Raw genomic sequence first — 26,386 nt, 5'->3', positions numbered from 1 at the left:
TTACACATTCTCCATCGTATATACTGCTCCCCAGCCAGCCCCTAGCCTTATATGTATTTTCATCTCTTCGCTTCTGCGCGTCTCCCTGATCACCCCCCCCCCTTTCATCCAATTTTATATTACGCGACGAGTCGCGTCGAGTCGTCGTCGTCGTCAGGTCCCCATCGTAGTAGTCCGTCGTCCTCGTTTTTTTCCACCACCCCTCTCCCACGTACCCGAAGAACCGACGTAGAAATTTCGTCGAGAGACCGAGCGAGCCGGCCGTTAGCCGTTACGACTTGGGCTCGGGCTTTGCCTCTTTCTCTACACCGGCACGATCCCATTATCGAATTCGCGTACATTTTTCTCTGTCGAGGGCCCACCACCACCATCGCCACCGTAACCGCCGCCACGCTCTCAAGTCTGAACTATAAAGCCGCTGCTAACACCACCCAGGCGGATCAGCACAGCCGGGGTGTCTACTACTACAGCATACCCTCCTCACACCCCCTCCCCCCTCCTTGTGTACTGCTCGCGATACCCGCACATAACCAGGCTTAACAAACGTTTACGTTTGGCTAAACCTCGCGTCGTCTGCTGACCGTTCCATTCACCCTTTCTAATGGTCCCCGTGGCCGCCGCCGTGTGCTGCCCCATAACTTCTATATAAGCGGGCACATCCATCACTGCGGTATTTATACCCCATCCATTCCCCATTTCCATACCATATATACACCGATACGATACGTCTACTTTTACTGTCTGTTTAGACCCCTCGCTACTTTCCACTTCCATATATACTATAGCTCGATTTCCTCACATGATGTCGTTTACATCACAATCGTAATTACGTGTCCCCAATTCACCGGTAGATATAGATATACATACAAAGGTGTCTGAGCGGTTATAATTAGGTAGTAGGTACCTATTTCTTTACACTCGTAGAAAAGCGATTGATTGATTTTAAAATTTAAAAGCCACACTTACCCCTATGTCTCAAAAGCACCCTGCGATTAGTTCTGGAACTTCGGCCTTAACGACGACACAGGTAGCGTGGAAATTCTGACCGAACTGCAAATTAAAAACAATAACAGCAGGATTAGATTGGGGGAAGAAATATTATAGTTTTCGTGAGTAAAATAATTAAAGAGAATTCATATGTATCAAGTTTAATATTCAATTACGAATAAAAGGCAGAGTGAATGTATGAGGTTGGGCCACCTCTTGAAGGTGAACTGGTAGATGGGGCCAGAATCTATAGAGAAATAATTTGGGATCCAAAAGGTGAAAGTGGAAGGGCTAATTAAATCATGTATCAGCAGGATTCTGTCAAATGAGCAAACGAAAATGTGAAAGAATTTCACCAACCCCATTTTGATCAACTCATTTTTCTAATTTACCAATAGGTAAATGTGAACGGTTTAAAAAAACACTCACGCATTTTGCGTGAGAAGACTGACTTTTCTTCAAATAAAAATCTTTTACGAACGAATTGATTCACTTTTTTTGAAACACTAGTACAGCAATTGATCTGTTTACAATCGAATCGAATCATTTACGAACGATTGACGAAAATAAATTGATTAATATATTTCTTGGTAAATAATTCGCAAACGGATCAATTAATTTACGATTGATTCGGTTTTTGTGATTGTGAAACTATTATATAGGAATTTATATGTTTTCAAGCAAAATGAATCTAATTCGTGAACGAATCGATTCGTATAAGTGACTCGTTTGAGAACGAATCGATTCGAATAAGTGACTCGTTCGTGAACGAATCGATTCGTGTAAGTGACTCGTTCGCGAACGAATCGATTCATTTACTCAATTTTTCATGAATCATTCGCGAACGAATTGATTTGTAAAAGTGACTGGTTCGCGAACGAATCGATTTGCAAAAGTGACTCGTTCGTGAACGAATCGATTCATTTACTTAACTTTTGACGAATCATTCGCGAACGAATTGATTTGCATAAGTGACTCGTCCGCGAACGAATCGATTAATTTACTCAACTTTTTATGAATCATTCGCGAACGAATCGATTTATTTACTCAATTTTTTATGAATCATTCGCGAACGAATCGATTCGTGTGAGTGACTCGTTCGCGAACAAATTGATTCGTGTAAGTGACTCGTTCGTAAACGAATCGATTCGTATAAGTGACTCGTTCGCGAACGAATCGATTCATTTACTGAATTTTTCATCGAATCGATTTGTAAAAGTGACTCGTTCGCGAACGAATAGATTCGTATAAGTGACCCATTCGCGAACGAATCGATTCATTTACTCAATTTTTTATGAATCATTCGCGAACGAATCGATTCGTGTGAGTGACTCGTTCGCGAACAAATCGATTCGTGTAAGTGACTCGTTCGTAAACGAATCGATTCGTATAAGTGACTCGTTCGCGAACGAATCGATTCACTTACTGAATTTTTCATCGAATCGATTTGTAAAAGTGACTCGTTCGCGAACGAATAGATTCGTATAAGTGACCCGTTCGCGAACGAATCGATTCATTAACTCAATTTTTTATGAATCATTCGCGAACGAATCGATTTGTAAAAGTGACTCGTTCGCGAACGAATCGATTCATTTACTCAACTTTTGATGAATCATTCGCGAACGAATTGATTCGCATAAGTGACTCGTTCGCGAACGAATCGATTCATTTACTCAATTTTTTGGTTAATCATTCACGAACAAATTGAATAATTTTTAGTGAATCATTCGCAAACGAATTGGTTTGCATAAGTGCAGTCTCTTGAAAATAACCCATGATGATTGATACCTACCTTTTTTTTTTTTTTTTTTTTGGAGAGTTCTCCAAGTCACACAGAGGTAAAATTTTGAGCTCAATTGTGAAATTGTCCAAAAAAAAATTGTAAAAAATGTAACAAAAGGTCGAAAAAATTGAAGAGACGAGTTAAAAACAAAATTTCACAAAAACAAAAACAGAAAGTGGATTCGAAACCCAAAAACAAATATCAAAAAACGAAGATGTACCAATAAAAACCGAAAATCGAAAACCATACTTGAAGCAAAAATTGAAGAATCAGAAAAAATGAAAAATATGTATTACCAAAATAGAAGTTTTAATAAAACGAACGTTAAAACCATAAACGAAAACTGTGAAAACTAAAAAAGAAAACCGAAAACCAAGTGAAATCACATAGAACGAGAATGAAGAACGAAAACCGAAAAATCTTAGTTCACCATGCAAGTGAATGTGAAACGAAAATAGTAAAAATCAGAAAACGACGTTTAACACAAAATTGTAAGGACACGAAGATGGAAATGAGAAACAATACAATAAAAACTAAAACTAAAAATGTAAGAAAAAAAGAGATTAAAAAGTCTAACAATAAATTAAAAATCAAAAATTTCATAAAAACCTTAGAGAATTTGGAAAACCAAGCAAAAAATGCGAAAAAGAATTTAAAAACAGAAAATTAACCCCCCCCCCACCAAAAAAACCCCACAGTAAAAGTTCCAATGAAAAATCGAAAAAAAAATTTAAAACTTCAGAAAAATGATTAAAGCATTAGAAAATTCGGAAAACCAAGCAAAAAATGCGAAAAGGAATTGAAAAACAGAATATTAAACCTCCCCCCCCCTTCGAAAAAAGAAACTAAAAATAAAAGCTGTAGTAAGTAATCGATAAAAAAATTGTAAAAACTTCAAAAAAATGATTAAGTAAAGCATTAGAAAATCTGGAAACCAAAAAAATGGAGGAAAAAATAAAAAACCGAAAACTGTAAGAAAAAACTAAAAATAAATGCTCCAACAAAAAATTAAAAACTGAAAACTAAAAAAATAATATACTTAGAAATAAATTAAAGCTACAACAATAAATTGAAAAATAAAAAAACTTCAGGAAAATGAATGATAACTCTAAAAAAAATAAGAAAACCAAACAAAAGAATGTGAAAAAGAAATGAAAAACAGAAAGTAACCCCCCCCCCCAACCACAAAAAAAAGCTAAAAATGAAATCTACATTGAAAAAAGCGAAAAAAAATTCAAAAATTTCAGAAAAATGAATAAAACCCCTTGGAAAATTTGCAAAACCGAACAATAATCAAAAACCAAAAATTGAAAGTTGAAAATCAAAACGAAAAAACGAAATAAAATCTCTCACAAAAAATTAAAAAACAAAAATGGTAACTGAAAACCAAAAAATAGCAAAAATCATTTAAAAGTACAACAATAAATTGAAAAACAAAAAAAATGTAAGAAAAATGACTGAAAACCCTAAAAAAAAATTGGAAAATTAAACTTAAAAAATTGTAAAATGGAAATCATAAACCAAAATTTGAAAATTGAAAGCAAAAAAAAGTTAGAATTAAAGCCCCAACAACACATTAAAAAACAAAATTGAAAACTTCAGAAAAAAGAACTAAAAACCTAGAAAACTTCGAAAATCAAGCAAAGAAGAAATTACAAAATCCAATAAACCTGGAACAAAAAACGAGAACTGAAAACCAAGCAACATTGAGATTGAAAAACACTAAAAAACAAACATAAACACTACGAAAACAAAACAAAAGTGAAACGGAAACCTGAAAACCATCAAAACATCAAAAATAAGAACTGAGAACCAACACCAAAAACAAAAGTTGTTCTCAAATTAGAAAAAATTCAAAACGCACATATGCTCTAAAAATGAAACTGAAAAATTTAAATGAAAAAAATTAGATAAAAATGAAACGAGAAATAATCGCAAACAAAAATTGAAAAACCTGCAGCTCTAAAATTAAAGAAACGTTGAAACCAAAAAAAAAAAGCAAACAGGTGTTGAAACGAAATTAATACTCTTACACCAAAAAAAAACTGAAACCAAGAAACCCCAAATCGAAAATGCTGAGAAAATTGGAACAAAAAAAAAACAATAAAAATGAAAAACATTTTGAAAAACCAAATATCTATACTCAAAACGATGAAAACGAAATCAAAAAATGCAAACTAAATCTTTAAGGGCCACTTGTACGACTCTCGGTCAAGAAGTTGAACTCAGTTTAACTAGTCAAAAACAAAGAGTTGAACTTAGTTCAGAAACCTTGAATCAAAACCTAGAACGAACGTTGAAAATGAAAAACTTTGAAAACCAAAAAACTTAAAAACTGTGAAAATAAATGTGAAATGGGACCCTGAAAGCCAAAATCCTAAGCAACAAAAAAGAGAACTAAACCTCCCCCCTCCTCCACCCCTTCCTAAAAATCTAAAAACAAAAGTTTTGAAAATAAGATTTAAAAAAATGAAAATGGAACCGAGAAATCACAAACAAAAATTGAAAACTGAAAACCGAAACCGAAACCTTGAAACCAAAAACAAAACCTTGAATCAAAAACGAGAACTGAAAACCAAAGCAACACTGACAATGAAAAATTAAAGTTGTGAAAACTGAAAACCCCGAAACAAAATATAAACAAAAAAAAATTGTAAAAATTAAATTTTAGAAAAAACGAAAACGACATCTGAAGTCTGAAAATAAAAAAGTTAGAAAATAAATAAGTATGCACTGACCACAAAAAAATTTGAAAACTAAAACATGAAAACTGAAATAACTTGAAAACAGAAACGAAAATAAAAACTGAAAACCAAAATGGAAATGGACAAAAAACGAATATCTGTCTACAAAAAAAGTTTCTCAAATTTCATTTTCGATTTCATTTTTTTTTTTTTCAGAAGAGGATCATGGGAGGGTTTTTATTTAAAATGTGCTTACCTACATATTTAAAAAGATTCTGTCATTGAAAAATTTTCGAAAAATTTCTACAGACATCAATTTTTCATAGTTTTTCATTTTTTCCAAATGGGGGGGGGGGGTTCCATACAAGAGAGCCAACATCATATTTATGGGGGTTCAACGAACGTTTTTTCTTGAAAAGATGATGAGATATCTTCAAAAATTGTCCCCTGATTTCGGTTTATTCTCATTTCTTGAGATTTTTTTCAACTTTGAGGCTAATATGTTTTGAAGGACAGAAGAGAATTTTTTCTTGGAAAGGGGATTATTTAGAAAAATTCTGACGCAGAAACAAATAATTTTGGTAAATGGATTTTTTTTTGACATTTTTTTCAACTTGGGGGGTTACCACCGCCACTTTTTTGCATTTATGGGGGGGGGGAATAAAAAAATAGGGAATTATTTTCTTCCCAGAGGTAACAACTTTGGTGCAGGATGGGAGCTGGAAAATTTCAACTTTAAAATAAGGTATATTCTTCACGTAATCACGTACCTACTTTAATCTCGCATTTACGTATCACTATTTGATAGGTACAAAAGTCTGGCACAGCATTTTATCATTTTACATTACACCTCTCATTGCAATTTAAACAACAGATTCGAGAAATGAGAGGAAAAAAACCTAACCAATCGGGATAGGGGGGCCCCGACGAACAATTTTTTTTCTATTAGAGTGGCTACATTGTGTTTATCTTTTTGTATTGTGCAGCATATTCGACTACTTGTCGTAGTACATACGATGTGTTTGATACGACGCAATTTTGTAATGGTGGTGGTAAAACCTAAAACCTAAAACGTAAAAGGCCACGTTTGTCGAAAGTCTTTGCAGGTCGTTCATCCGGCGCGCCGTATTCCTCCCTCGGCCTCTCCGTCTGTGCTCGCGCTTATACGTCGACATCAACTTAAAGCCTTTTCTCTCTCTTTTTCTGTCTGTCTGTCTTTCTCTCTCACACTCTGTGTACTATCATCTCTCAACACGTAAATAGGGTACGTTGCTTAGCCGCCTAAAATTCGTCGGATCGAAGCAAATCTGGCTGGTGAACGTGCGCCGCTTCCTAACTATACGATAGTATGTGTGTGTATACTCTCTTTAGCCAGACCAGACCTTTTTAATCTTGAAAAACGCCAAAAAGAACCGAATAAATATCCATAAATTAAAGGAAATTTAAAAAGTTTCGTCGTCGTTCGTATGGCGCTAACGAATTACCATTAATTTGCTTAAATACGATGAGTTCATTTTTGAGGTTTGCGTTTGTAATTTATTGCGAAGAAGGGAGAAGGGGAATTTTTGATTTATTCGACTGCTCTTCTGTGTCTGTGTGTGTGTGTGAGTGGAAAATGCAATAAAATTTGCATAACAAAAAATTTATTGATGATTCGTTTGGGTATTTGTAACTTTTCTTCTTCAAGTCGTGTTTAAAAAAAATTGATTTTTTTGATGCATCTTTGAAGAGTTTAGTTATCAAATTTTTCAAAGAAAAGAAATCCCAATGATATTTTTTGCTGCTCAAACTGATAATCAACGTTTTTATTCCAATTTATCGGACATTTTATTCAAACACCCTTTGCAAAATAAATGCGACAATTTTTCTCAAAAAGAACCCCCTCGCCATCCACAAACCTCAACGTACTGCTGAACGATGAAAATTGAATATCTCGTTTTATAAAACAGGATCTGAACGTAGAACAAGTATCGAGTGTGTAAAAACGAGTATTTGTTGCCATTGTACCTCTCCTCACCTATTTATCCCATTAGCCAACGGTGCAGCGAGACGTTAATATTTTTGCATATTTAATTTTTTGAAGGCAAAATTCAATTGTGAAAATAAAAGTACAAGTTGTGCGACTGTTAGTCTAGTGAAATTCGATTACGAAAATTATATTATTTGTATTTTAACGAGATTGAAGAAGACCTACTATGCTATGCTGGGGTATATCTTTTGCGTTTCGTTCTACTTCTTTTATCGTAGGGTACTTGTATTTGTATTAAATTCATTTGAACTTCTTTGCAAATGATGATTACGAGATTAAAAGAGAGTGTTTCACTCATCCAAAAAGTTGTTACGAAAGCTCTGTGAAGTTGATTGAAGCTGTATCAATCTCGCCAATTATAATCTAGAATTTTTCAATTAATAAAATAGACATAAAATTGGTTCAAAACTTTTAAAAAATTGATAAAATTCCCAAAAGTTATAGAAAATAACAAAAATTGGTAGAATATTGAAGCAAAGTTTAAAAACTATAGAGAAAAAGCAAAAAAAAAAAATATTTGAAATTGTCAAAAAATTTATGAAAAGTTCATTGTTACTCCGTTTGATCTTCAGTTGAATTTGCTCAATTTCTGATCGAGAATGATTCGTTCGCGAACGATTCGATTGATTGGAGGCCAAAAGTCGATCACGAATGAATGAATGAATGAATGAATCACCGATAGGTAAATCGAACAAGATGAAAGATTATACCAAAGAACTATAAAACATGAAAATTTATTTTTATCTGCTGAATCAATTCACTCAGAATCGCTAAAATGGTCGTTCAAGAACGACTGAATCACTTCGGAATCTATCAGATGACACACGAAAAGACAAAACGAGCCATTGCTCAAATTCATCAATGAAAACTGTGAATCATTCGTTCAAGAACGATTTTTCTCCTTAGAGAAAATCGTTCGCGAACGAATAAATTGCTGAAGAATCAAATCAGATATAGAAGAAATGACGAAACTTGACGGTTGCAATCCTACAGCTGAAAACGTGACTCAATTCGTTCGTGAACGATTCGCTCTAATTTGACGAATCATTCGAGAACGACTTAATCACCACTAAGTCGAATCAATTGAAAGAAGAAATGGCAAAATTTGATTTGACATTATCAAACTCCATATCAATGAAAATTGAAGATGATTCGTTCGTGAACGATTCATTATATAGGGGTGCAAAATCGTTCACGAATGAATGAGTCACCAATAAATGAGATCAGATGGAAAATTATACACCGCAAAAGCAAACACTTCACATTCTAAATTTATCAACAAAAATTACGAGTTGCTCAAAAGAGATAAATCGTTCGCGAACGACTGAATCAAAATTAGACAAAACAAAACATTCTATAATCCATCAACAAAACTTGTATGTAGTTAAACATATCGTTCGCACTAGACTTGCTAAAAAAACAACTCGTTCATCGCGAACGAATGAAATCTTTGAAAAACTGAAATAAGCATGGTTGTCATGACGAAACTCGACATTTTGATGCTATCATTAAAATTTGAAACCGGTACTCAGTTCATTCGCAAACGATTTGCTCAGAAATAATGAATCAGTTGAGAACGACCGACTGAATCACATGAAAAGAAAACCAGATAATGGTGCAGGACAAAACAAAACGAGACATTTTTTGATCCATCGACAAAAGTTGTGAATCAGTCGTTCGCGAACGACTTGTTCGGAACGGGAAAATCGTTCGCGAACGACTGAATCACTTGAAAACCCAATCAGATAGCACAGGACAAAATAAAACGAAACATTTTTTTGACCTATCAACAAAAGTGGCGAATCAGTCGTTCGCGAACGACTTGCTCAGAGGAAAAGAGTCGTTCGCGAACGAATGAATCACTTGAAAACCAAATCAGATAACACAGGACAAGATAAAACGAAATATTTTTTTGACCTATCAGCAAAAGTGGTGAATCAGTCGTTCGCGAACGACTTGATCAGAACAGGAAACCCATTCGCGAACGACTGAATCACTTGAAAACCAAAACAGATAACACAGGACAAGATAGAACGAAACATTTTTTTGATCTATCAAGGAAGGTGGTGAATCACTTGCTCAGAAAAGAAAAATCGTTCGTGAACGACTAAATCCCTTGAAAACCAAATCAGATAACACAGGACAAAATAAAACGAAACATTTTTTTGACCTATCAACAAAAGTGGCGAATCAGTCGTTCGCGAACGACTTGCTCAGAGGAAAAGAGTCGTTCACGAACGACTGAATCACTTGAAAACCATATCAGATAAATACGACACAAGACAAAACGAAATAACGAAACATTTTTAGACCTATCAGCAAAAGTGGTGAATCAGTCGTTCACGAACGACTTCCTCAGAGGAAAAAATTCGTTCTGAGTCACTTGAAAACCAAATCAAATGACACAGGACAAGACAAAACGAAACATTTTGTTGACCTATCAACAAAAGTAGTGAATCAGTCGTTCGCGAACGACTGAATCACTTGAAAATCAAGTCAGAAAACACAGGAAAAAGATAAAACAAAACATTTTTTTGACCATTCAAGAAAGGTGGTGAATCAGTCGATCGCGAACGACTAGCTCAGAGGAAAAGAGTCGTTCGCGAACGACTGAATCACTTGAAAACCAAATCAGATAAATACAACACAAGGCAAACGAAAGAACGTAACATTTTTTGATTTATCAACAAAAGTAGTGAATCAGCCGTTCGCGAATGACTTGCTCAGAACAGGAAAATCGTTCGCGAACGACTGAATCACTTGAAAACCATCTAAGATAAATACAACACAAGGCAAAACGAAAGAACAAAATTTTTTTAGAACTGTCAACAAAAGTGTCGAATCAATCGTTCACGAATGACTTGCTCAGAAGAAAAGTCGTTCGCGAACGACTGAATCACTTGAAACCCAAATCAAATAACACAGGACAAGACAAAACAAAACATTTTTTTGAACCATCAACATAAGTGGTGAATCAGTCGTTCGCGAACGAGTTGCTCTGAGAATGAAAGTCGTTCATGAACGACTGAATCACTTGAAAATCAACTCAGAGAAATACAACAAAAGACAAAACGAAACATTTTTCGACCTATCAACAAGAGTGGCGAATTAGTCGTTCGCGAACGACTTGCCCAGAAGAAAAAAGTCGTTCGCGAACGACTGAATCATTTGAAAACCAAATCAGATAACGTTGGACAAGACAAAATGAAACATTTTTTTGACCTTTCAACATGAGTGGTGAATCAGTCGTTCGCGAACGACTTACTCAGAAAAGAAAAATCGTTCGCGAACGACTGAACCACTTGAAAATCAAATCCGATAACACAGGACAAGAAAAAACGAAACATTTTTTTGACCTATCAACAAAAGTGGTAAATCAGTCGTTCGCGAACGACATGCTCGAAGGAAAAAGTCATTCGCGAACGACTGAATCATTTGAAAATCAACTCAGAGAAATACAACAAAACACAAAACGAAACATTTTTCGACCTATCAACAAGAGTGGCGAATCAGTCGTTCGCGAACGACTTTTTCAGAGGAAAGAAATCATTCGCGAACAACTGAATCACTTGAAAATCAACTCAGAGAAATACAACAAAAGACAAAACATAAGTTTTTCTTCACCCATCAAAAAAAGTAGCGAATCAGTCGTTCGAGAACGACTTGCTCAGAGTAAAATATCGTTCGTGAACGACTGAATCATTTTGAAACTAAATCAGATAATAAGCAACAAGATAGAACGAAACATTTTTTGATTTATCTACAAAAGTTTTAAGAACGACTAAATTACAGCTAAATCAATCAAATCTTGTGAGAGAAAAACGTGATACAGATTAATTTTTTCAAACGTTCGCGAATGAATCACCAGTGAATTAAACCAAATGAAAATGAAACCATAAATCAATACATTACATTACCAACATATCAAAAAAAAATTCGAGTTGATTCGTTTACGAATGATTCCCTCAGAAAGCATGAAGTATTCGGGATGGGAACGAATGAATCACTAAAAAATCAAATCCTCAAATAAATGGCGTGACAAAGGGCTCTCTATAGATACAAAAAAAAACCTCAAAGATTTTCACTTTTTCTCAAATGTTGCAATATCGATTATTGATGTACGTATTTCGAGTCGATAAAGATTTAGGACAAGAATTTTGGCCTTAGGTGGTTCATTTGTTGGACTATTCATCAACGTTATTTAGATCTCTGCCCAGTCTAAAAATGGTTCTCTCACCAAGCTATAAACGAATTTCGATTTACGATACACCAACAAACACATTTTTTCTCAAATTCTAAAAATTTCGGCATCTTTTCAAAAAAAAATTTCTTTCTGCAACAGATTTTGGCACAAAAACCAATCAAAAACGCCTCCCTAGGCTAAAACTACACTCAGCAGTACCAAATCCACTTCAAAAACGTAACCGAATAACCCACCAGAAACAACCTTCATTTCGAAAAAATTCTCGAATACGAGTACCTTTTTAGTGTGCGTAGCACACTATTGGTTTCGTTCCGAAAGTTGAAAAATTCTTTGGCTCGAATGTTCTCTTAGAGGAATGGACCGATGTTTTTGAATCTTTCGTAGGTAGGTGAGGCATAACTTGAGGGAGGGAATGTCGTAATTATAATTGCAATTACTCAATTAGCTTCTTGAGTAATTGCAATTAATTACGAAAATTTGTACCAAAAAAAGAATAAAAAAGGGAAAAGGGCCATATCAAAAGGGAAGCCGACAAAAGCGAAGCCGACTTTAAATTTTCAAAATTGAACAATGAGAAAGGTATCAAAAGGGAAGCCGACATCGGTTTTAAAATGTAACACTGCAGGGGTCCTAAAATATTCTTATCTACAGTGTTATCTTTCCCATTGTTCAATTTTAGACTAGATGCCGAAAGCAGGTGGTTACCCTTTCGGAATGAAAACCCACCAGTCATTTGTGAAACACCTGCAGGTGTTTCATTTACACACGTAGATGCTGAAAGCAGGTGGTTACCCTTTCAGAATCAAAACCTCCAGTCATTTGTGATTTTGCTGTGCTCCCAAGAGGTTCTCTCAATCTCTCAGTAGTGCAGTGCTTATGCTTTCCTGATATATCACGTTGTGCTCCGGAGCTTTCAGAATAGCATAGCATAGTGTATTCGGAATCGCGTTGTGCTTTTTTTTTCAAAATCGTGTTGTGCTTTTTTTTAAAAATTGTGTCCTGCTTTTTTTTCGAAATCTAGTGCTTTTCAATTCCTAAAATTTGCATTGTGTTTTTTTTCAAAGTTCGCGTTGTGCTTCTTTTTCTGAAATTGCGTGGTGCTTTTTTTCGAAAACGCGTTGTGCTTTTTTTCTAAAATTCGCGTTATTTTTTTATTTTGAAGTTCGCGTTGTGCTTTTTTTTCAAAATCGCGTTGTGCTTTTTTTTCGAAATTGTGTGGTGCTTTTTTTTCGAAATTGCGTTGTGATTCTTTTTGAAGTTCACGTTGTGCTTTTTTTTCAAAATCACGTTGCGCTTTTTTTCCAAAATTTGCGTTGTTTTTTTTTTTAAAAAAATCGCGTTGTGCTTTTTTTCTAAAATTCGCGTTGTGCTTTTTTTTTTAAATCTCGTTGTGCTTTTTTTTTCAAAATCGCGTTATGCTTTTTTTTCAAAATCGCGTTATGCTTTTTTTCCAAAATGGTGTGGTGCTTTTTTTCAAAATTTTGTTGTGCCTTGATTTTTGAAGTTCGCGTTGTGCTTTTTTTTCAAAGTTCGCGTTGCGCTTTTTTTTAAAAATCACGTTGTGCTTTTTTTTCAAAATTCGCGTTGTGCTTTTTTTTTAAAATCGCGTTGTGCTTTTTTTTTAAAATCGCGTTGTGCTTTTTTCTTCAAAATCGCGTTATGCTTTTTTTTCAAAATTTTGTTGTGCCTTTTTTTTGAAGTTCGCGTTGTGCTTTTTTTTCAAAGTTTGCGTTGGGCTTTTTTTTTTAAAAATCACATTGTGCTTTTTTTCCAAAATTCCCGTTGTGCTTTTTTTTAAAAAAAATCGCGTTGTGCTTTTTTTCTAAAATTTGCGTGGTTCTTTTTTTCCTAAAATTTGCGTTGTTCTTTTTTTTTGAAGTTCGAGTTGTGCTTTTTTTTCAAAATCGCGTTGTGCTTTGTTTTTAAAAAATCTCGTGCTTTTTTTCCAAAATGGTGTGGTGCTTTTTTTCAAAATTTTGTTGTGCCTTTTTTTTCAAAGTTTGCGTTGCGCTTTTTTTTTTAAATCACGTGCTTTTTTTCCAAAATTTGCGTTGTTTTTTTTTAAAAAAAATCGCGTTGTGCTTTTTTTTCTAAAATTTGCGTTGTGCTTTTTTTCCTAAAATTCGCGTTGTGTTCTTTTTTTTTGAAGTTCTCGTCGTGCTTTTTTTTAAAAATCGCGTTGTGCTTCTTTTTCTGAAATTGCGTGGTGCTTTTTTTTGAAATCGCGTTGTGCTTTTTTTTCAAAATTGTGTTGTGCGTTTTTTTTCAAAATCACGCTGTGCTTTGTTTTTAAAAAATCTCGTTGTGCTTTTTTTCCAAAATGGTGTGGTGCTTTTTTTCAAAATTTTGTTGTGCCTTTTTTTTCAAAGTTCGCGTTGCGCTTTTTTTTTAAAATCACGTGCTTTTTTTCCAAAATTTGCGTTGTGTGTTTTTTTTTTAAAAATCGCGTTGTGCTTTTTTTCTAAAATTCGCGTTGTGCTTTTTTTTTAAATCTCGTGTTTTTTTTTCAAAATCGCGTTATGCTTTTTTTCCAAAATCGCGTTATGCTTTTTTTCCAAAATGGTGTGGTGCTTTTTTTCAAAATTTTGTTGTGCCTTTTTTTTCAAAGTTCGCGTTGCGCTTTTTTTTAAAAATCACATGCTTTTTTTCCAAAATTTGCGTTGTGTTTTTTTTTTAAAAATCGCGTTGTGCTTTTTTTCTAAAAATCGCGTTGTGCTTTTTTTCTAAAATTCGCGTTGTGCTTTTTTTCCTAAAATTCGCGTTGTGTTCTTTTTTTTGAAGTTCTCGTCGTGCTTTTTTTTTAAAAATCGCGTTGTGCTTCTTTTTCTGAAATTGCGTGGTGCTTTTTTTTGAAATCGCATTGTGCTTTTTTTCCAAAATTTGCTTTGTGCTTTTTTTCAAAGTTCGCGTTGTGCTTTTTAAAATGAAAATCGCGTTGTTTTTTTTTTGAAATCGCATTGTGTTTTTTTCCAACGTTCGAGTTGTTTTTTTTCAACGTTCACATTGTGCTTTTTTTCTGAAATTGTATTGTACTTTTTTTTCCAAAATTGCGTGGTGTTTTTTTTTCAAAATCGCGTTCAAAATCTCGTTGTGCTTTTTTTTTGAAGTTTGCGTTGTGCTTTTTTTCGACGTTCGCATTGTGCTTTTTTTTCTGAAACAGCGTTGTGCTTTTTTTCGAAATCGCGGTGTTTTTTTTCCAAAATCCGCATTGTGCTTTTTTTCAAAGTTGGCCTTGTGCTTTTTTCAGAATTCACGTTGAGCTTTTTTTCAAAGTTTGCATTGTGCTTTTTTTTCAAAATCGCGTTGTGCTTTTTTTTCACTAAAATTCGCGTTGTGCCTTTTTTTTCAAAATCGTGTTGTGCTTTTTTTTCGAAGTCCTCATTGTGCTTTTTTTTTTGAAGTTCACGTTGTGCTTTTTTTCCAAAATCGTGTTGTGCTTTTTTTTCAAAATCATGTTTTTTTTTCAAAATTGCATTGTGCTTTTTTTTGAAATCGCGTTGTGCTTTTTTTCAAAGTTCGCTTTTTTTTCAAAATCACGTTGTGCTTTTTTCCGAAATTGCGTGGTGCTTTTTTTTTCAAAATCGCGTTCAAAATCGCGTTGTGCTTTTTTTTTGAAGTTCGCGTTCTGTTTTTTTACAACATTTGCGTTGTGCTTTTTTTTCCGAAGTCGCATTGTGCTTTTTTTCAAAGTTGGCCTTGTGCTTTTTTGAGAATTCGCGTTGATCTTTTTTCAAAGTTCGCACTGTGCTTTTTTTCAAAATTGCGTTGTGCTTTTTTTTCAAAATTGTGTTGTGCTTTTTTTTCGAAATCGCGTTGTGCTTTTTTTAAACTAAAATTCGCGTTGTGCCTTTTTTCAAAATCGCGTTGTGCTTTTTTTTAAATCATCATTGCGTTCTGCTTTCAAAATCCCAATTGCTTTTTTCCAAAGTTGCTTTGTGCTTTTTTTGAAAATCGTGATGTGCTTTTTTTTCATAACCGTATTGTGATTTTTTTTAAAATCATGATTGCGTTCTGCTTTCAAAATTCCAATCGTTTTTTTTAAGAAGTTGCGTTATGCTTTTTTTTCAAAATCGTATTTTGATTTTTTTCGGAATCTTGTTCTATTTTTGAAATTTGCGTTGTGATTTTTTTCTAAATCGCATTGTGCTTATTATTTTGAAGTCGCATTGTGCTTTTTTCGAAGTTGCGCCTTTTTTTGAAATTTTGTTATGCTTCTTTGCCAAAATTGCGTTGCGCTGTCCAAACTAAAGAAGCTACGCACACTGTTACAGCTGCGCTTGGCGCAGCTGTCTAGTTTTTTCTACTTTCAGAAACCCAAGACTCTCATCTATGCAATAACCATAAAAAAAAGCCAAGATAAGCAGCTACGTTTCACATCGAGGACCGGGATCGTGATTACTTCAGTGACCGTGCGATCGATACGAAGGAAAACACAGCCGAGCGCGTTTATTACCCTTTGCCCTGTTTCCTTTACAACGACGCTGGCCGTTTGCTCATTGTCTACTTCGGTAGGTATTTTCTACATCTAAACATAGGTACCTATACACTATACCTACGATACACAGTACACACATAGCATACCTCACCATACTGTATTAATGTCTATATGGCTTATATCTTTAGATACGCAGCACTCCAGAGTCCAGACCATAGTTGGGGACAAGGCAACCACACCGAGAGAATAAAACCGAGGCACGCGAGTTCGCCAATTTCTACCTTCATAGTCAGTCTGTGCCCTGTTTATATGAGAAAATACTCGTGAAAACGATCCACTATTTCCTCGTCCCCTTTCCCAACACTGTACTTATCATGTTATAAGCCAACTCGAATCGTTCTTCACGTTTTTACTTTTTACTACATACTATGATACGTAATATACTATCTATTTTTCAAAGGTATACGCTACCTATACCTACATGATGAAATACGTGAGTTTCATTCAATACGTATTTGTTGTTGTTGTTTTTTTTTCTCTTCATCGTCATGTCTTTTTCTTCGTTTTTTTTTCGTTTGTACATTTTTTGCCCAGCTATGGTAAAAGAAAAAAAAAATACAGTTGATCGCATTTGTTCGATTTTCATCTCATTCTTCACGTTAGAGAACTTATAAAAATACACTCAGAAGTCAGACACGAATACCACACTATATCGTGAATACTCCAGACCAGACTTCTGTCCTCATTTGTACAATTCTCCATCTCTGTCTTCACTTTTCTAGCTACCTACGTTTTTGCAGATCAAAACCTATCACTTGAGTCTCGTAGGACGATCTCGTCAATTAGAAATTTAGAACAAATATACAAAAAAAAATTGCATCTCAAAGAGCTCCGCACACACACCAATCCCCACATAGCGAAACAAAATTACAATCATGCAGATTAACAGGATCTTTGTATATAAGCTATATGTATGTATGTTCATGCACTACAAAGTATATCAAAGTGGACTTGGGCGTCTATTACATCTCCACGACGACTACGACGACGACGAGTAAATGGCGTGACTAGATATATCGAAGGCTACCTGGTGAATTTCCAGATATGCAACATTTTCAACGCCATGAACTTCGTGTTAGCCAACGCTACGCTCAACCTATAGACCCTCGCAGCTCATTAGCAAATAGATACCATAGATTAGCTGCTGGCTCATTAGCCGGCGCTCGACTTTTTTTTTCATCCAGTTTACGTCATCTACGCGAAAGAGAATTAAATGTACGAGTACACGGTCTGCATGCACTCAGCAGATAAAAAAGTAATGTGAAAAAAATGCCAATTATAGGTACTAATTTGTGCAGTTTTGTAATTAACGCTAGACGGATAATTTGATTAGATGATGGAAAATTGGGCTTTTTAAAATTTTCTCAGAATCATGTTACACAGTGATATGGTGTTAAAATTCGACGAAAAATGCATACTAAGTAGCCCTTTCCGAGTAGCAAGGTGCCAAAGCCTACGATACCGAATTTTCACCACCGAGTGCATGTGCAAGTGAGTAATTTTCTCAGATTTTTTGATGAGACGACTGCACGAGCCAGTTTTCTTTAAAACGAAGTCACTAGGTAAGTCATGACATGAATCGTCAAATTATCGGAGCCGACAAAACTTTGAAGAAGCGAATTTAGCGTCAATTTTCTCGACGACTCTGATGCAGAACTCGATATGTATTTTGTGCATGTGGTTCATATGCATTCAAGAATTATCCAACTAAGTAGGTGAAATTCGAGGCAAATTTCCAAAAAATCACTCCTCAAAATATTCTGTTTCATTTTCACATGACTAAAAAATATTAACGCCTGCATTTCGGTTTCAATGTATTACATATAGCGTTGAAACCGGTTCAATGGTTCTCAGTCAATCGCGAATAATTTACCAACAAATTACATAACTTTCAAAAAAAAAAAAATCCACCAGAAAGGAATCGCTATATAATTATTTGATCGATAGGATAGAATGATGCTACATTTTAAGAATACGAGGCGGTTTCTAACGTATTGCATTTTGTTGGAATCGATTCGTCAATGGTTCCTAATCAGATGCGAATAATTTTTTTGTAAAAATTGCAAGCGATAAGTTGGCGAGATTTTATCGATAAACGGCACGTTTCCGTCATAGTGAGTTGTTAATTGTTGGAGTATTTTCAGTTCAATGGTTCGCAACATTTCCAAGAATTGGTGTAGAGTAACATTTGCAAGCAGTAAAAAAATGAAATCAAAATCGAGTGATACAGGAGTTGGATTTTTTTTTAAATTTTGAATCTTTGGCCTTCCTATGTGAAGTTTGTTTTGATTTTTTGGGCAAACGGTCATCATTAGATCGAGAATCAGAGTCTTTATAAATCTAGGTATTCGGAATATTTTTCATTTCAGGGTCGAACAAGTTTCAAAATTGGAATCAGCGTCCTTGAAAACATACAATTCAACAAATCATATCACTTTTTTCGATAAACGAAAATTTTCTCACCTTCTCCACCCACTCCCTCTTTCAAGTTTTATTTTTCAAAAAAAAAAAAAAAAAAAAAAAAAACTTGAAAAATACTACAAAATGTGATGAGAGATTCTTAAAAACTTCAATACCTACTTATGGCATTGAATGGGATGTTTACTAACAAGCTAAATCGAGATGAGAGGAAAGAGAGGAATTCACGAATTTTATTGTTTCGAAATGACTCGTTCTTGAATGATGAATCGAATGATCATTTGCGAATGTTGATTCGATTCGACATGAGTCATTTGCGAAAGCCAAATCTATATTATTTGAAACAGAAACTACACTAAATTAGTCGATCGCGATCGTGAATTGGCTTAGAATAAATCGGTCGCGAACGATGAGACGGTTTGAAATGAATCATTTGCGAAAGAGGTAGATTTGAAACCATACTAACAGGTCAATGACCTTGATAAGCCAGACAAGCACGCTTACAACCATGAGAAGCCAGAAAGACAGGTCAATGACTTGTAGAGTCAAAGTAGGCTGGCAAGCAAACGGGTCAATGATCTCAAGAAGCCCGCCAGATGACCTTGAGAAGCCATACAGGTCAATGAGCTTAAGAAGCCCAACAGACACTCAGACAACCATGAGAGGGCAGAAAGACAGGTCAATGACCTGGAGAGTCAAGGAAGGCTGGCAAATAAACAGGTCAATGATCTCAAGAAGCCTGCCAGACGACCTTAGGAAGCCATACTGACAGGTCAATGACCTTAATACACCAGACAGGCACTCAGACAACCACAAGAAGCCAGAAAGACAGGTTAATGACCTGCAGAGTCAAGGCAGGCTGGCAAATAAACGGGTCAATGATCTCCAGAAGTCCGCCAGACGACCTTATAGGAAGCCATACTGATAGGTCAATGACCTTAATAGTCCCGACAGGCACTCAGACAACTATGAGAATCCAGAAAGACAAGTCAATGACCCGGAGAGTCAATGTAGGTAGGCAAACAAACGAGTCAATGATCTCAAGAAGCCCGCCAGATGACCTTGAGAAGCCATACTGACAGGTCAGTGACCTTAATAAGCCAGACAGGCACTCAGACAACCATGAAAGGCCAGAAAGACAGGTCAATGACCTGGAGAGTCAAAGTAGGCTGACAAACAAACTGGTCAATGATCTCAAGAAGCCGCCCAGATGACCTTGAGAAGCCACTGACAGGTCAATGACCTTAATAAGCCAGACAGGCGCTTAGACAACCATGAGAAGCCAGAAAGACAGGTCAATGACCTGGAGAGTCAAAGTAGGCTGGCAAACAAACTAGTCAATGATCTCAAGAAGCCGTCCAGATGACCTTGGGAAGCCATACTGACAGGTCAATGACCTTACAAGGCCAGGCAGATAGGTCAATGATCATCACAAGCCAAACAGGCAGATAGACAACCTTGAGAAGCTATAAAAAGGTAAGTCAGTGCCCTTGAGAGTTTGCGGGTCAATGACCTCAAGCAGCTCGCAAGACAACCTTGAGAAGCTGGACAGGTGAGTCAATTACTTGGTGAGTTTACAGATCAATGACGTTTAGAGGCCAGGCAGGAATACAAAAAACCTCAAGAGACTGAACAGATAGTTCAATGACCTTTAGAGGTCAAACTAGACGGACAGGCGGACAGACAGATGACCTTGAGAAACAATACTGACAGGTCAGTGATCTCAAGGGGCCAGCCAGACATGTCAATACATGACCTTGGAGTGTTGAGCGGGTAAGTCAGTGACCTTGACCTCGAGAGTCCAGATATACGGGTCAATGACCTTCAGAGGTCAAACCAGACAGATAGACAGATGACCTTGAGAAACCATACTGACAGGTCAATGATCTCAAGAGGCCAGCCAGACACGTCAATACATGACCTTGGAGTGTTGAGCTGGTTAGTCAGTGACCTTGACCTTCAGAGCCCAGATATCCGGGTCAATAACCCAAGAGGACAGGCGGGAACACCGACGGTCTTGAGAGGCAAGAAGACAACAGATGGGTCAATAACCTGTGAACAGACTACCATATGAGAGGTCTCACAGATGGGTCAATGACCTTAAGAGGTCAGATAGGCAAACAGGCAACCAGAAGATGCCAGGCAGACGGGTAAATGACCTTAATGAGCTAGACAAGCACTCAGACAAACAGACGTGCATGAAGGTCAATGACCTCAAAAATCCAGACAGAAATACAGAGGACCTTGCGACGCCATGCGTTTGAAATTACTCGTTCTGGAAAAAGAATCGATTTTACATTATTGAATCATTCGCGAATCACGAATCGAATTGAAATAGACCTCTTCTCGAATAATGAATCACTTGTAAATGGATCGTTCGTGAACGATGAATCTGTTTGAAATGAATCGTTCGCGAACAATGAATGAATTGACGAATTAAGCTTTCATCCTGAACCACGAGTTATTCAAAAATGAACCGTTCATCGCGAATGGCGAATTGATTTGAAATTTTGTCGTTTGCAAATCATCGACTTCAACATTTAAAAAAAATAGAATTTGCCTTCAACTGGGGGGGAGGGGGTTACATTTGAGTAATTTTGAGGCACAGATCGCATTTATTATGAGATCTTAAGTTCATCACGACAGATTTTGGGACATTTATCAGAGAACTAGTACTTCCAGAATGTAACTGGAAGCTGCAGAACTGCTCAAAATGGTTCTTAAACGATTCGGAGGGTCAACAATTTTTTGGTCCAAGGTTATGAAAATTTCCCAAATCTCCAAAAATTAACTCATGCATCCAAAATTTTGACAATTTTTTTTTTGTACACTCTTTCGAACTGGCTTGGTTTGGTCCAAAAAAATTTCTCCACCGGTGGGATAACTTCTTCGTGAAACTTCAAAGCAACCTGAAAATCAGGCAGGGGACAGTGGGGACACCAAAATGTTGTCAATTTATGTATTTTCAAGAGCTTCTTTCATTTTTTTTTCGTGCAGCTCCGAAAGTTCTTAATTAATCAGTGAAGATTCCTTCTTTGTTGAAATATGTAGTAACTTCAGTCAGAACAAGAATTCCCTAAAAAAAATCCTACATTGAAATATTTATTTCATTTCTTCGATAATTCGATAGATGATAAGTTAGATAATTTCAATTTCAATAAAAATGGTTGACAATTTTTTACTGATTGGCTTTTTCAAATGCTACAACCAAAGGGGATAATTTCAATCCAATTTCTAACACAAGACAGGCAAAACCTGAAACCATGAAACCAGTTAAATGGTTCCCAAAATCAGTCTATAAACACAACTTGAAAAAATAATCACACGAAAGAAATTTTTCAAAAATTTTCAATCGCAAAAATGAGAAATAACAATTTTTTCTACCATTATTAAATATTTTTTTTTAAATTCACACCAAAGAAATACCTAAGGTCGCATTTATTGCATTTTCCTGCATTATCTTTACAATTCTCTCACCAATTCCTATTATAGGCTGGCCGTAGCATCGTCAGAGAAAAAAAATTGCATTCAATTTATCTATATCGTCATCCTCCCAGCACTTTGGAAACCCGTTTATAAAAAAACCAACCGGTTTCCTAGTGATGTAGTTGGTGTCTATTACTCGCTAGACTGCATTCGAATATGCAACAATGTATCTGACTCGAACTATGAAAATCTAAAAACGTCGTGAAAACATTTCAGCGTCATAACCAATAGTTATGTTTCCGTTATCGTGACACTACCATTGTTTCAGGACGTTCGTTCACTCCTCAAAAACCCGCAGACACAGTTGAAAATTCGACCAGAACCCAGATCTATATGGTTATTACCCCCAAACTAAAATATCTCGGAGAGAAAAAAAAATTCATCTTCGAGACGAGATCATACTCATCACGCAGCCCATCAGCCAACCTAATGCGACTGAGACTTTCGCATTCATTCGCATTTAAGTACATGCGAACATTCCCCAACACTCTCGTTCCACGTGGTACCACGGTCGAAAAAAAAAAATGGATTCACATCGGCCCGAATCCGAAACGGATGCAACGTCGTAGGCATCATGTACAAGTACCTAGTCTAGAGTCGTATATATAAAGATGAAGAGAAAAAAAAATGTTGAATTAAAAATTCATATCTTCGTTGGCGCGTGTATATTTCTTTTCCAATGTGCAAAATACACGACGTCGGCTGGCTCTCAAGGTCATTAGGATAAATGTGTACGTTTGGTGCGCGGGTGTAGCTAATCTTTCGAAGAAGAAAGAATGTAAAAAAGTGCATACGATTAGCAAGAATGTATCACGCATCCAATTACCACATACATACAAAACCTTCGCAAAAATTCTCAAAACGTTCGATCAACAATAAAAGAAACGCACAAAATTCAAGATCGTCATTTGATCGAGGGTATCATTAGGAAAAATATGGGCAAACTAGTTCCAAAATTCCATCAAATTTTTTATGTAGTCTTGGTAGGTAAAATAGTAACCATAAATCAGACGCGTCTGTGTCCCCTTCCCCCTCCCCTCTTCAGAAAAAAAATTCGCAACGATGCTACTTGAGTGGAAATTCGACAAAAAAAAATCTCACCTCAGTAGGACATACCACATCGAGGTATAAAAATGTACAAAATCAAGGTTATTCGCGCATCGCGATCGCGCTGCGCTCATTCATCAGCGCACCTCATCGCTGCCCCCGTCTGAGTGGCTGCCGATGCCATGCCGCCCTCACCACCTCCGCCCCTGCATTGAGCGCATTACATGTACATTGTACATGCTCCTCGTACATAGTACATAGTGTATCGTCGTCGCAGCCTAGTTATAATTATCCGAGTGCAGGCATATCTATGTTTTTTTATGATAGCTTTGTTACAATGTACATCGTACAATGCATAAATTAAGCAGCTTGTACGCAGCATCGAACGGGATATTCTTGTTTCAAATAACTACTGGCTGGTTTTTTTCTTCTTCAAGAGTACGAATCGTGATCGCTGGTCGCCGAAGAATATAGCCAGATTTTGCAACCTAAGTATCCGAAAATTTACTTAATGCGGACGATGAGCGAGTAGTGGTGGAAGTTCTCTAAAAAGAAGTTTTAGAGGAATGCTAAGGGGAGAATTATTCGAGTATGGCGATGTTCATTTCGAGGAAATGTTGAGAAAAGGAGAATGGTTTGATCATTGATCGTCGAGATGAATTCAAAATTTTACTCTCTGATTCAAAATGAAGTCTCAATAAACCCCATGGAATCAAAAAAGGTCGCAAGGTGTCTCATAAAATTTCCAAATGAAAAAGCAGCACCATATCAGGACCTTAAGTTTGATTGAAACAAAAAATCCTCCAGAATTTAGAAAAAAAAAATTCTTCTTGAGCATGCTCATTCTTTGCTTCAAAATTTTCAATCCATTTTCCGAGAAAACTCCCCATCCACAATATGGTCCTCCGAGTCGGGTATCGAATTTCGTCATGGTCCTCCGAGCCGGATATGAAGCTCTATCTCAAATTGGTAAGGTTCTTCAACCCATTTTCAGAGAAAACTCCACATTCATATGGTCCTCCGAGTCGAATCTCGAGCATCGTTATGGTCCTCCGAGCCGGATATGAAGCTCTATCTTAATAGTCCGGTAGATGACAATAGGAGTAATTGCACCCCCCCCCGCCGATCCTCCAGGAGAACTTTTTTCTTAAAGGGGACATCCTAAGGAACATTTTACAGCAAACTTGCCCAAAAAAAAGTTGGCTTTACTTACAAAATGGCGTCAATTTTGATTGACAGGTCAGCCGAAATCGCAGATTTTGCGTTTCAACATAGGACTTGCACGAATTTTTTCAAACTTAACAAAGGTAGATCGAAAGATCAAGCAAACATTTATCACCTGCTAAAATTTCAAGTGCTAAAGTGCGTTTTTCGATTTTCGGTGAATTTTTGAAAATCGAATTAGGGCAAAAATGAGGGAAAAAATTAAAATTTTACCAAATTGACTAAGAAAGCTGAAATTTGGGATATACCCTATTCTCGACATGCCAAATCGATTGGAAACGGTTTCGACCCGTTTTGAGCAGTTCTGGAGCCTCCAGCAGATTTTTGAAACTCGAAATTCCCACAAAATTCTATCAAATTGGAGTTGTAAAGCTAAAATTTATTCTAAACACCAATTTCAATACGCTACGAAGTGCTGCAGGTGAATTTCAAGTCGTTTTGGATCCTCCAGCGACTTTTTGAAAATTCCTGAAGCCTCCAGCATATTTTTGAAACTTTAAATTTTCACAAAATTTCATGAAATGGAGAAGGAAAGCTGAAATTTACTCTACACTCCAATTTTAATACCTTCTGAAGACGACTTCAGGTGAGTTCTCATTTTAGAGCATCCAGCGACTTTTTTAAAAATTACTGGAGCCTCTAGTAGATTTTTGAAACTAGAAATTTCCTCGACATTAATTTATCAAATGGAGTTGGCAAGCTGAAGTTTACTTCGCAGACTACATGGTGGTTTCAAATGGTTTTGAAGCTTTCAGCTACTTTTAGGAAGTTTAAATTTTCCAAAAAAAACGTTATACAACCTTTCAAAAAGTCGCTAGAGGCTCCAAAACGACTTGAAATCCACCAGCAGTCAGCTTTGTAGCATATTGCAATTAGCTTTCAGAATGAATTTCGACTCTCAACCTCAGTTTGATGAAATTTTGGGAAAATTTCAAATTTCAAAAATCTACTGGAGGCTCCAGTAATTTTCAAAAAAGTCGATAGAGGCTGTAAAATGACTTTAACCCACATGAAGTCGTTTTCAGAGGGTGTTAAAATTGGAGTGTAGAGTAAATTTCAGCTTTCCGTCTGCATTTTGATGAAATTGTGTGAAAATTTAAAGTTTCAAAAATCTGCTGGAGTCTTCATGAATTTTCAAAAAGTCGCTGGAGGCTCCAAAACGACTTGCAATTTACCTGCAGTACTTCGTAGCGTATTGAAATTAGTTTTTAGAATAAATTTCAGCTTTACAACTCCAATTTGATGGAATTTTGTGGGAATTTCGAGTTTCAAAAATCTGCTGGAGGCTCCAGAACTGCTCAAAACGGGTTGAAACCGTTTCCAATCGATTTGGCATGTCGAGAATAGGGTATATCCCAAATTTCAGCTTTCTTAGTCAATTTGGTAAAATTTTGATTTTTTCCCTCATTTTTGTCCTAAATTCGATTTTCAAAAATTCACCAAAAAAATCAAAAAACGCACTTTAGCACTTGAAATTTTGACAGGTGATAAATTTTTGCATGATCTTTCGATTTACCTTTGTAAAGTTTGAAAAATTTCGTGCAAGTCCTATGTTGAAACGCAAAATCTGCGATTTCGGCTGACCTGTCAATCAAAATGGCCGCCATATTGTAAGTAAGACCATCTTTTTTTTGGGCAAGTTTGCTTTAAAATGTTCCTTAGGATGTCCCCTTTAGGAAAAAAGTTGTCCCGGATGATCGGCGGGGGGGGGGGTGCAATTACTCCTATTGTAATATGCCGGACTATAAATTGAATAGAATCGAAAGACTGAATGTAAATTTAAGCACATCAAACAATTTAAGAAGTTTTTCAAAATTCAAAGAGGGGAGGCGAAGGCATTTAAGACATTTTGTTCCCAAAAAAGATATTTGAAAACATTACTATCGAAAACATTGAAAATGAGAATTTCTTTTATTTTTATGAAAATGAAAATTCAGAGTATCCGTGTGAATTATTGAGGGGACGAAGAGGAGGGGAGAGAAAGAGGTCACGATACGTTTTGCATAACTCATTGATTTAAAAAAAAGTA

General features: G+C 36.0%; 2 long non-coding RNA genes across 2 annotated transcripts in view; both read right to left on the bottom strand.

The window, feature by feature from the left end:
• LOC135837719 (uncharacterized) overlaps positions 1 to 26,386 on the bottom strand; it is a 206,363-nt gene that overhangs the window by 153,410 nt on the left and 26,567 nt on the right. Inside the window, exon 2 of the long non-coding RNA XR_010557245.1 lies at positions 967 to 1,050. This is a non-coding gene — a long non-coding RNA (uncharacterized LOC135837719). The remainder of the gene's footprint in view (positions 1 to 966; positions 1,051 to 26,386) is intronic.
• LOC135837726 (uncharacterized) lies at positions 12,503 to 15,980 on the bottom strand. The gene is made up of 2 exons (XR_010557246.1): positions 15,025 to 15,980; positions 12,503 to 13,251 (listed from the first exon to the last, which is right to left on the bottom strand). It is a non-coding gene; the product is annotated as an uncharacterized LOC135837726 (long non-coding RNA).

The sequence above is a fragment of the Planococcus citri genome, chromosome 1 (assembly GCF_950023065.1).
Source record: "Planococcus citri chromosome 1, ihPlaCitr1.1, whole genome shotgun sequence".
Lineage (NCBI taxonomy): Eukaryota > Metazoa > Arthropoda > Insecta > Hemiptera > Pseudococcidae > Planococcus > Planococcus citri.
The sequence above is the reverse complement of the archived record's forward strand: the minus strand, read 5'-3'. Positions and strand labels throughout refer to the sequence as shown.